General features: G+C 42.6%; 1 long non-coding RNA gene across 1 annotated transcript in view; it reads left to right on the top strand.

Annotated features, from left to right (window-relative positions):
• LOC125965682 (uncharacterized) overlaps window positions 1-13113 on the top strand; it is a 667016-nt gene that overhangs the window by 284522 nt on the left and 369381 nt on the right. The window lies entirely within an intron of this gene.

Genomic DNA, 13113 nt, shown 5'->3' with positions numbered 1-13113 from the left:
GGGCAAATTAGCAACCTTAACATGGATCATTAGCTAGGTTCAGGAGAAACTGTTCTAGTTTCCTCAGGTTCTTACCTTCCTGTGGCAATGCTGTTTTACTTTTGTTCTTTGAAGCCTTATTCAAGTCCCCAGGCACCTGTTCAAGGCAACATCGTGAGGCTTTCCATGTTGGCTTGTGTTGTATACCAAGAAATCTTTGAGAATGAGATGACTTTCAAAAGCCTCCAGAATGAAAAATAATGACTGTAGGGCTTGGGAATTTTTAGGTGCAGGCATGCGAGCAGCCATAAAAAAATCAGCTCTGTGCCTCAGACAAAGGCCTCAAAGGAACAGAGATGGAGGAAGTAAGAGCTGAGTCTGAAAGAGGGATTCGGCATGCCCTGTCTTTGCTGTCCTGCCTAAGCTTTGTGGAAACAGGTACTTGTAAGGACCCTCCCAGTCCGTGGAGCAGGGATTGAGGGATATTGAAGGAAAGCAGAGGAAGGAGGCTGAATGGTATTAGGAAATACAGCTTGATCTTTGCAAAGAGTACAGGCCTGTGCAATCAGAGGGTGAGGAGCAGCCAACTAAAGACTTCACAAAGCCATTTTCAGGCCTGTTTGGGCAGATGTCAGGGGTATGGCAAACTGCAACAGTCCTAGAGCCTTGGTCTCAGCCTGCTTGCTGGCACTGAACCAATCCATCCCTTCAGTACTGAAACTTCTAAAGCAAAGTAAAAACCACAACCCTACAGTTGGGGAAAGAGGTGGACAGAAGATGCTGGGACTGCAACAGAATAAACTCAGAAATGAGTTCTGGCCTAGAGATCACATAAGCTGAGGCACGTGGAGTCAGTAAAACCTCGAATGATGTAGGACCAACCCAGGCAGAAAACCCCACGCCCACCCCACATCAGCTCTGATGTAGCGACCTCCATTCGCTCAGGCACTGCCAGTGACTGAAGCCCTCCTTCCTCACAGGACAAGCCACTACATCTTCTGATGGCTCTAGATGGTTAGAAAGCTTATCTTCACATCTTCCCAAAATCTGCTTTCTAACCCTTCCACGTCTTGGGCCAAATTCTCTAATTCAAGGTTACCTACAAGCCTAATCCCTCTTACAAAGGACCACCTAACCTCCAGTCCATCACCACCACCCCAGGCTACGAACGTTTCCATTCAATTACTTTCAATCCTGTCACCTCTTTGATTATCTTCTTCAGGGAGACATTTCTAGAAAATCTCAATGTTCCCCATTTGTCCATGTGAAACTGAGCAGGACCCTGTGGGGCTCCTGGACACAAGAGCCTTCCTGTGTCCCCTTCCCTGAGTTCCAAAGGGCAGTTTCTCTGTAATCAGAGAAAGGAGGAAATACAGAGATAAGGGAGGAACAGTCAAAAAACAATAGCATAGCCTTGGGGGCAGGGTCCTGGTTCCCCCTCAAGGGATACACATCACAACATCTTAGAGCTGTTTTGCAGATACTGAAGCCCCCACCAGGTGGGAGAAGTTAACAGTATGCCACCTACTAGCAGGTAGACCCCAGACCAGTTGGAACCAGAAGGTTGATGATGCTGACTCCCACTTACCTCACCACCAACCAGTCAGAAGAATATCCATGAGCTGATCACACCCTCTTTGAACCCTTGCCATAAAACTTCTCGCTACCCCTTCCAAGTTAGGACACACAGTTTTGAGAGCATTAGCCCACTGTGACCCCCTTTGCCTGGCAAAGCAATAAAGCTATTCATTTCCACCTCACCCAAAACTGAGACTTAATTCAATGTCGGGGTACAGAGGCCGGATTCAGCTTCACATGCCACCTATTAAATGGAGCACCTAGAAGTTTTCAATTTGACGTAGGTTGTAGATTCCCTGACTTCATTAATTGCCTTGCTTACTATGTACACAGTACCTCAAGCCAGAAAACTGATTGTGCAAGCAGCAACTCCGTGTGCTTCCAAGGCCTCCTGTCATCTGGTCCAGCTCCTCTCTAGTTTTATTCTGACACATTCCTCGGAACCCTGCATCCTACTTGTACTCAACCACTCTCCTCTCTAAATGTGCCTGCACTTTCATGCCACCACGCCTTCACTCAGCATGCTTATTTTACCAGCAATAACCATCTGCCCATTCTCTGCCTGTTGAACTCTTCATTCAAGGCCACATCAAGATACGATAGCAATAAAGGGAAGAACTAGTATGTACTGAATGGGAAGCACCACTGAAGCATTTTGTGTATAGTAACTCATTTAACCCTCATGTTAGGGGAAACACTGACTGAAACAGCCCGCCCTGGCCAGGCAAAGACAGTAACAATTTGCATGAGTTATTTTATGACAGGAGATCCTGGTAAAGAACACGGAACTAACAAGCCACCATCAAGCAGAATAATACAGGAAAGGTCAAAAGGAGAGAGGAGACACCACTCCACATTTCCTACCAACCTCCCAGAATCCTCCTTGTTGGAATCCATCTTGGCTGAACGGTTCTGCTCACCACCCGAAAGGACCCTGAGTCAGAACGACTGGCCAGAGACAACCCGGAAACTAATCCCATCACCATAAAACTTGACACTGCAAGCCACGTGGCAGAGCAGTCCTCCTGGGTTCCCTTACCCTCCTGCTCTCCACCCGGGTGCCCCTTCCCAATACAGTATCTTGCTTTTCAGCACGTGTGTCTCCTCAGACAATTCATTTCCAAGTGTTAGACAAGAGCCCACTCTTGGGCCCTAGAAGGGGTCCCCCTTCCTGCAACACTCACAAAAACCCTATGAGGTTGGGACTATTATCATATGCCCATGATACAAGGGAGAAAACAGGCAAAGAGAGGATAACTTGTCCAAGGAGAACTAATAAGTGACAGAAGCAGGATTCAAATCTAGGCAGCCTGGCTCCAGGGGCTGCAGGCTACACTTTCATCCAATATTCTCTTCTGCCTCTAGAAAGTCACCTTCTGTCTGCAGCGTTCTCGCTCGCTCTCTCTCTCTCTCTCTCTCTCTCTCTCTGGCTCTCATTCTCTCTCTCTCTCTTACTCTCCCCATGGTTCAGACTTAATGTCTCTTCCTCAAGTGCCAGCATGTTGTACAAACATATTCTATTGCACTTATTATAGTGATTTGTTTCCATATCTGTTTCTTCCATTAGAAGCTAGACTATTAGCTGTTTGGGTACAGGGAGTATATCTTAATGAGTGGTGAACCCTCAGAAATGAATATATAAAAAGCTATGTGCTATTATATGGTCATTTAAAACAATTATTGCATTTTTACTTAGAGCCAGGCATTGTGCTGGCACTACAGAAAACAAAGAGATGATTAACAGGAGCACTAAAGTTTTTTCATATCTAACGTGTGTGTGTGTGTGTGTGTGTGTGTGTGTGTGTAAAAAAATGGATTTTGGGAGAGGACTAAAGACTGAGAGTATAGATTTGAGTACCCCTGAGCAAAGCTCTCCTTAATCTAACATTTGGGGTGGGGGGAGCCTGGTCTAATGGCTAGCTGGCCATTACTATATGTAAAAGCAAACTTCTCCAGCCAACCAGCCCTGCTCTGGGGAGCAGAGCTACCAGCTGTACTTCCCAGTCCTGGAAGAAACTGACGGAAGAGATAGACCTGCCTAGTCATGAGCAAAGGAAGTTGTCTCCAGCAGTCCTAAATAAACAACCAGATCTTCATCCTTAAATATGAAAGTAAAATCAGAATCATCAGACATCTGAGGGAAAACCAGCACCTTGAAAGAGTATATACGTATAACAGACTTCATAGGAAACATAAGTATTTCAGAAATCACAGGAGAATTCTAAAAAAAAATCCAATTAGTCTTCAGGAAGAAATTGCATCTGTAAGATAAAAATAGAATACTATGAAAGGGAACATCATATAGTTTTAAAATAACAAATGAATAAAAGAATAAGTTGAAGAAGTTTTTCAGAACGTAAAATCTCCCTCACCCATTAAAAAAAATTTTTTTAAATGAGACAAAAGGTGAAAGACATAGAAACTTAATCAAAGAGAAAAATACAGGAAAAAAGATTAGAAGTTTTAAATGAATTAACAGAAGAAAATTTCTCAAGGCTATAGAATACAAAAATCTTCAGACTGGAAGTACCTGCTGAAGATTCAGCAGTGTGAATGGTTAAAAAAGGTCCCATGTTTTTGTGAAATTTTAGAAAAGATAAAAGATAAAAAGAAAAGATAAAAAGGATCCAAGAAGCTTCCAGAGAAAACAACCAACATCTATAAAAAAATAAAAATCAGACTGGGAAAAGAGAAGGGCTGTGATTTCATGCACCAGATGGTAAGGTAACTTTTAGTCTATGGAAAATACATTTACTCTCATCAACAAGGGGGAAAATAAGCAATAGAAACTCCAAAAGGAAAATTTAGAAATTTACAAAGCCAAAATAATGCAAACTGTTTACTTGTTTTCAACTTTCATTATCAAATTAAAGTCTAAATTATGATTATGAAACTGACTGCATATGTGATAAATCTGATGATGTTAGAGTAAAGGTAAAGCTAGCAAAAATCTGTAAGCAGAAGGGAAAAGATAATAGGAGATAATGGTAGGAATACTAATGTCCTCACCTAATCTAGTGAGAAGTCAAGAGTAACTGTTGAATGTTTATGGAAAGAAATAATGGCCTAAGTTTATAATTTGCAATTATAAAGATAACCCAACTAAAGAACTAAAAATGAAACATAAACACTGGAAAGGAGAGAGAAAATAACATGAGATGTAGAGAGAGTAAATTAATCCCTCATCTTTCATTACAGGAAATCAATCATTACTGTGTCAGTTAATAAATCAAGATATTATAAATAAGTACATTATTTAGGGTCATGGAAGAAGTCACTGGAAGAATTTCAAACAGGAAACATTAAAAGAGGCTGCCCTGAGAAAGGCTGGGGGAGGCCAGGGGTAAGGTCAGACTGTATTTATTCACATAATGAAGACAAGACAGATGCAGTTCCTGCCCCTGTGGTCTTTATATAGACTGTAAGCAAATCACTGTTGTATTAGAAGCTACAAAAAGGAGTATCAAGGGATCTTGCTTAAACAAAGGGATTTTTCCTAGATTAAGGTTCTGGGAAGGACTCTCTGAAGTAATCATGTTAATCTGTGTCTTGAAATATGAGTAGAAGTTAACCAGAGTGATCCTGGCCTAAGGAGAAATTTGTTCTTCTGGTGTTGGGGGGCGAGGGCAGTGGACTATGGGAAGAGAGATGAGCTTTCAAGGCAGAGGCAATGGCACCTACAAACTCACGGGGCCAAGAGTGAGCACGGCACAGTGAAGGAACTGTATTTAGTACCTTCTAGATGAAGCGACCACACACCCTGGGAAGAGCGTCTGGGATGCCAAGGCATCTGGGATGAGCGTCTGGGATGCCAAGGCCACCCAGCCGCACAACCCCAACCTCCAACATGAACAACACCCCCTAGAGTTGTGCAACAGGCTGTATGGACGATGAAGGTGAGCAATAGTGCAGGGTAAGGTTTTCTAAAGAAGACAAAGATTAGGCCAGAGGAGACAAGAGAAGCTTGAGGATAGCAGAGGACCGCTGAGAGCAGCCACTGTGGGGACAGCAGCTGGGAGTCGATCAGAATACCCTGAATACAGAGCTGATGGAGGAGAGGAGATGCCTGGTGCCCCAGTGCTTGAGTGCTCTGGCTTCCTCTCCAGGTCCCTGTCTGCAGCACATCCCCAACCTCAGAGTCTAGTCCAGAGGACTCACTCCCTTGTCACTTCCTTTGCCTTCTGAGAAATGAAAAATGCCAGCAAGAAACTCTGAGCTTCTCACTCCAATATCTTACCCCTGCATAAATTTACTATCTGCTCTAGGGGGTAAAAACAGAAGAAAGAATCTATCATCTTTGTTTTGCTAGACAGCCTCTTCCAGAGTACTGCATGATGCCATGGAACTCAGAAATGAAACAATGCCCAGAAAATAATGAAAACAGCTTATGCTTATCGAGAGCTTTCTCTGCTGCATGCGATGTGACAAAATTCTTATGCATTTTTGCATTTTATTTAATCTATTCTTAAAAGAATCCTAAGGCTGACGACTACTAATTCTTCCATTTTACAGATGAGAAAGTCCAGGCTGAGAAAGATGAAGCATTGATAATTCACCCAAGAACATGCAGCCAGAAAGTGATCAAACCAGCATTTACTCTCAGGTAGCACCTCAATGATCTCCCTCCCTATGAACAGATTCTTCTGGAAAAGATGATAAAGTAGGTACATCTCGTCTCTGTTCAAAATGTCCCAGATTAAACATGTCCTTTATCACAGAGCTCTGCACTTCTATGGAGCATTAAAAAATGGGCAGGAAATATTATATACGTATGTTACCACTACATGGGAATTCAGTCTAAACCAGTGCAAGGCAAGACTCCCTCTGAACTCAAGTGCAAAGTTTACAAAAAAATCAGTCCAGATTGCTATTTGTTTCCCCAGAAATTTGATAAAGGGAAAATCTGCTAATCTGTGAGCTCCTTGAGGTCAACACCTTGTCTTACTTGTATTTCTCCCCAACACCTAGCACAGTATCTGGTTCCCAGTAGAAACTCAATAAATGTTTGCTGAAGCTATGTGTTTTAGTTCAAAAAAACTGCAAAAATTGTTTTCTCCAGCCCAACCTCCTGGTGACCTCCACCACTCCAGATGGCATTGGTAAGAATCACGTTTCCCCTGCAGCACCCAAGTGCTTCGCATTGTTTGATCTGTCCTAAAATGCGTTTGCTGGAACTCCCAGAAGTATCAGTGCCTCAAAACTCACAGGAGGCTTGTGCATTTTTAACTATGTGAGCACAGCCCAACCCCTAGTTGCGAGAGGCAGCAGAGCCTACAGGTTCTGAAGGTTCTGGACACAGGCTCTGGAGACAGACCTTGTCAAATCTTGGTCCTGTCACTTTGTAGACTACAGAACTCTGGCAAATCACTACAAATCTCTGTGCCTCAGTTTCCTCCACTATCAAGAATGATAACAGCGGGCTTCCCTGGTGGCGCAGTGGTTGAGAGTCTGCCTGCCGATGCAGGGGACACGGGTTCGTGCCCTGGTCCGGGAAGATCCCACATGCCGCGGAGCGGCTAGGCCCGTGAGCCATGGCCGCTGAGCCTGCGCGTCCGGACCCTGTGCTCCGCAACGCGAAAGGCCACAACAGTGAGAGGCCCGCGTACCGCAAAAAAAAAAAAAAAGAATGATAACAGCATGCATCCACAAGGGTTGTTGTTGAGGATTAAATGAGTGAATGCAGATAAAGCAATTCGGAGCAGTGACTTACACAGAGCTGGCACTTAATAAAAGCTAGTTGTTATTTACAGGGTGTGGCTCATTTAAAAGGCACCACTTAAGGCTACAACAGAAGGCAGGTGTCTCCTGCACACACTTGCAGACACCCCTACAATCACCCCTACTGTCGGTCTAAAGTGATTTGGAACACGCCAGACAGGGCACTGACCTTTTCAACATCAAGTTTAATTAAGGTTGGTGAGGAGCTAACATGAAATGTTTCATGTCTTTCCATGTAGCTCAGTAAGAAAGATTTATTAACTCATTAACATGTCTTGTTAGTTATTTTCAGCTGCTCAAAATGACTGCTCTTTCCAGCCAGCGACTTCTCCCAGGAAAGACCAAAAATAGATTCTAACCATGTTGACTTCCTAGGCTGGCATTTGCGTCACTAGACCATGTTTCTCCAACATGAGTATCAAAAGCTTAGACAAGTGTGGTGCTTGATTAAAACTCACCTGCCTCTGGTAACATGCAGAAGGCTGTAGATGTGTCATGGTGAGGCCACGTCAGGCTAGAACTTTCTCCTGCTTCTCCTTGCTATGGAGTGTTGCACTGGCCAGAGGAACCTGGTTCCAGAGAGCCGGGTCTCTGTGATGTGCTGACCTTGCTTCCTGAAGACCAACTATCTGAGCCCATCAAACTCAAGCTAATTCACCCCACTCTCCATTTAGCTCATCAGACTGTGTCCATTTCTACAACAATAAAACCACCCCAGCTGTTGCCCCAGCTGCCTCACCCTACCTCTTCTGTCAAGTTGCAGATGTCTTGTTTTTTTTTTGAAGAGAGCAGAAATTCTCTTCAATACACAACTCCTGAAATTTCTTTCTCACCTCCATCTCACAAAATGTGCTTAACTCAAGTGTACAATAATAAATCCCCGCTTACATTGTTCGTGGATATATGCTTCCTCTCTGCTCTTTCTAGTGTTTTCTGGCTAGATTAGAAGCAGTAAAACATAGTAGTTAATAATGTGAGCTGAGAAGGGAGGAATCCAGACACTTCTTTTTACTAGCTGTGTGACTTTGAGCAAATTATTTAATTCATGTCTCACACACTTTGTCAAAAGCATGAAAGTCATAATAGTACCTTCCTCATACGGCTGTTGTATTAAATTTTTTAAAAACCAAGTAAGATGCTCAGAAGAGTGTTTATCGACAGTTATGTATCAAATTAATACTATCATTTTTGTTGTTGCAGTTTTGTTGCTGTTATTATTGTTACAACCTGCTAGTGGGCAGGGGTCAGATCACCCAGTCATAGTGCCAAGCAGAGATAGATATTTAATAAACTTCTTTTGATAATGGCTATTGATGAAGATAAGAATGAGGGGAGAAAATGCCAAATAAGGTCTGGGTTTTTAATAAAGTAGGCAAAAATGATTTCCCTAGCAACCAAATTTCTGAATGCATTTCCACCATCTTCTCAAGCTTCCTATTTATTATGACAATTTCCTGCTTTCAAATATTGAACACTAAACAGGAAATTAGTTTGAGGATGATGGTCTCCAGCCAAGGAGAGTAAAGCAATTTCCATGGCAAAAGTAACCAGACACTCTTCCTAGGACATTTTCTTCAGAAAATGGATATAATGAACATGGACCTTGAAATAATCTCAGTGGACTTAAAAGTTTCACTCCTAGAAATGAAGGGCAAAGTTCCACTTCATCTGAATAGCCCAAATTGTCATCACAATTATGGTTAATTTTCTAACTGGAGACTGCCTTTCATAAACGCAAAGAAGAATCTGATGCTGCAAGTTGGAAAGTGGGTGGCCCCCTGGCGACACCCTCACGGTGTCAGGGTCACTTATGTGTACATGAGCAGAGAGGCCAGGATGAAGAGCCTGGAGGCACGGTGCTAAAAGTGCAGGTGTTACCACCGTAGGGGCCTTGGACACTTTAATCAATAGAAATTGGTAAGAAGCCAGACGAATTCAGGAAAGGCTTTATTGGGACTCGTGCTGCAGCATGAGGGAGTGGAAACAAGTAACAGGTGCGCTTGCTCACTCCCCAAGGAGGGCGAGCTGGTCCCTCAAATGGGGTGAGGGTGGGGGCAGATAGGTGGGTGGGGCTGCAGGGGTGGCATAGGCAGTCTGCCCACCCCCTTGGTGGTACTGTGTGCAGGGAGCATGCACAGGACCGTTTTTCGCTCCCCACACCTCAGAAGTGGCAGGTGGTTTTGGGCCTTTTTCTATCTTATTGTTCATAATCTGCCCCAACGGTGCACGTGCATGCCTGCATTATTTTTGTCCCTTATAGTTACTTTGTATTCCACTGCTCAATAAACATTTCATTTAAATATTAACCTTGTGAATAATCCTTACACCATTAAAACAAAACTCCTTGAGCAACATCATAATTTATATCTATATCTGTATCTGTATTTGCATATAGTAAACACAATGAAAAGGATAAATAAAAATAAACATTTAATTAATGATGAAGATGGTAATTTTTAAAACTTTACACTAACATGATGTCCAAACCAGTATCTGGTTACCTACTAGTATTTCATAGAAAGTCTACCACTTTGGTCATTTCACATTCACATAATAGAAACTTTCCAATATGCATCCAGATTATCTGTGGCTTTTCACTTGGGCTGCGTGGGTTGGGATTAACAGTAATTAAGGCTCTAAGGTAAATACAAAGACGAAATCCCTGAATTTTACATGTAAACAGCTTGTGTGATCAATGTAAAACTTACCAAAACTAATGCCAAGATGATAAAACATCAAGCAGTATGGGTTTGATCCACCCCACTCTCATCCACACACATACTCACACACCAACATCACCATCAACACCATCTCCTCCTTAAGATTAATCAGCAACTTTAGTAACAGACAAAAGTTGTGAACCTAGCCGGTCCAAGCTAATATAGGTACAGCAAGACCGAAAGTATGAGCTTTGGAGAGTATTTCTGTCAATAATGGAAAAGCACCAATAAAGAATCAATTCTGGCTCAAAGGTGGATAGTAAAGAGGCGGTAAGAACCCGGGGAAAGTTGGCAGGAGTCTCAAAAGAAGATGCCAAAAACCAAGTCAGAAAGCTAATAATCCTAATATCTAACAGCTGCGGATGCTTACTCTGTGCTGACTACTGTACATGCGTTCTCTCTTTATGGCCTCCCAGGTCAACAAGGTAGCTACTATTATTTTCTCTTTTGCATAAATAAGCAAACTGAGGCTCAGAGAGGTTGAAAAAGTTGCCTAAGTCACACAGTAAGTGTTGAAAGACAAAACTCAAACCAGGTCTGCCTGGTGCTGAAGCCTGGGTGTTTAAGCACGAGGGACAGTGGAAGTGACCCAAGAGGAAGGGAGTAGAGAAGGCAGCAGGAGGCGGACAAGCCCTGGTCATCCAGCACCTCCACAGATGAGGGATTATGGCTCAGGACAGCATGTAAAAAGCCAAGCTCATACTTGTCTGCTCATGGCATCTGTGTCTCATACGAAGTAAAGAATCCAGAGATAGTCCTACACCAAGTCTTGGGGTCCCAGTTCTTCCCCACTGAGGACCTGACATTGCCACAGGGGACTTGCCTAGGCTGAGAATTCAGCCTTCTTTGAGTTCTTCGACCTAGGTTTGGCCTTCAGCTCTATCTGCCTTTGAATGTAAGAAAAAATAATCCTTTTAAATGCTGCCAATGAGGCCCTCTGTATTTCACACTCAGCTTTAAATTCTTGATTAATAGATCCGAACCTGTCATTTTCTTTCTTCAATGTTTAAAGGATACTTAGCAAGAGCAACCTAATTCCATAGCCCTCCTTAGGGTAACTATTTCCCCACATACCTCTCAAATCCCAGAGACACTGCATTTATTGCATCCCCTTCCATTTATATACTGTCCCAATTTACCACAAGTGACATAATATGCCAGAGACCATCAAAACTCCACCTACCCCAGTGATGGGGTATTGCTATCTGGCTGATGAGTTATCCACCTCCAGAATTCCATCCTAAAAATCTATTTCCAAAGCCTATGCTATTATAGGACCCCTGTCTTGGGTTATGTCCCCTAGATGCAGGACCTGAGATGGGGGTTTTTATATGATTTATTGAGGGAGGGTTCTTAGAATAAGAGGAATGCGGAAAACAGGGGAGGGCAGTGGGGAAAGGAGAGCAAGGATATACCTCAGCTAAAAAGTGGGCTGATCCCACAGAGAGTCCTGGAGCACAAACTGCACCACGGAGTTAGCCCTACCTTGAAAAAGAAGGTGGACATTTTTTCCTCCCATGTCAGTCAGTCATTCACTGTAAGCTACCAGCGTGAGAATGTAACCTCCTGGGAAATGCAGCTTCTGTTTGGCTGAGGGGAATTCTCTGAAGGAAGTCAGCACTCATAGCATTTGGTGGAAGGGTGCCCTGGCCAAGTAAAATGGGATCTGGATGGGGCACCAACAGCATCACCCATTTACCCAAGAGTCAATGAAGAAACAGAGAAAATTACAAGCCAAATGACAAAAAGAAACAATATGTCTCAAAACTTGTGGTTATAGCTAATGTGATACATACTGGTAAATTTATAGCCTCAAACGCATATGTTAGAAATGAATAAAGCCAAAATATATTAGCAAGGCATTCAACTTAAGGAGTTACAGAAAACACACAGAAAGGAGAAGGAAAGAAATATTAGTGGTAATAAGAGAAAGCAATAATGAAATAGAAAAATTATGCAGAGGATCAAAGAAATTGCGTATTTTTAAAACATTAATAAAAACAAATATCTGGCAATATTGAACAAAAAAGAAAAACACATATAAACCATGTTAGAAATGAAAAAAGAGAGACTATGACTAGATTTAGACAAGAATTTTTTAAAGTTCTAAAAGAATAATATAAATAATTTTGGCAAATAAATTTGAAAACATGAAAGAAATGAACAACTTTCTAGATAAATTTCAGTTGCCAATTTGATTCGATAAACGGAAAACCTGAATAGACATATAACCTTAAAAGAAATCGAACCTTTTAAAACACCACTTCAAACATACAAACACAACACCAGGCTGAGGCCATTTTAAAAGATTCTTCCTTCTAAGGAAGGGCACTCAGTAGCAGAAGATAAAAACTTAATGTTATCTTGAGTATAAAATAAACAGAATTTGTTTTAAAAAAAACACTTCTGAACTAATATCTTCTCATGTATATTCACTGACCAAAAAAAAAAAAAAAATCCCATTACGTAATTTAGGACTCAGCAAAGAGAAGGAATTTATATTAGTCGGCTCAGCCGCCATAACAAAATACCACAGACTGCGTGTCTTAAACAACAGGCAATTATTTTTCTCACAGTTCTGGAGCTAGACGTCCATAATCAAGGTGCTGGCAGATTTCGTTTCTGGTGAGGCCTCTCTTCTTGGCTTACAGATGCCTACCTTCTTGCTGTGTCCTCTCAGAGCCTTTCCTTTGCGCCTGTCCAGAGAGAGCGAGCTCCTCCGGTGTCTCTTCCTCTTCTTATAAGGACATCCTTATAAGCATATTCTTATAGAATAGAACCCCACCCTCATGACGACATTTAACCTGAATTTCCTCCATAAAGGCCCTGTCTCCAAATACAGTCCACACTGTGCGTTGGGAGCTTCAACCTACAAATTTGGAGGAATGTGATTCAGTCCATAATAGGCTTGTCCTCCAATCTTGGGCCAAGAATTTCCCTAAAACACATGAGAATTTGGTATAGTTCCCAACACAAATTAATGCGGGAAAACCGCATGTTCAATAAACGCCGCTAGTGTAATGGCGGGTGGGGCGGGCGGGCGCGCAGCCTGTAGCGCTCGACCTTCCGCCGGAGACCTGGATACCGCGAGACTGTCTGCGCGAGACCGGGAGCAAGG

This window comes from Orcinus orca, chromosome 10, assembly GCF_937001465.1.
Source record: "Orcinus orca chromosome 10, mOrcOrc1.1, whole genome shotgun sequence".
NCBI classification, from domain to species: domain Eukaryota; kingdom Metazoa; phylum Chordata; class Mammalia; order Artiodactyla; family Delphinidae; genus Orcinus; species Orcinus orca.
Note: the sequence above shows the minus strand (reverse complement) of the source record. Positions and strands in the feature narration are given on the sequence as shown.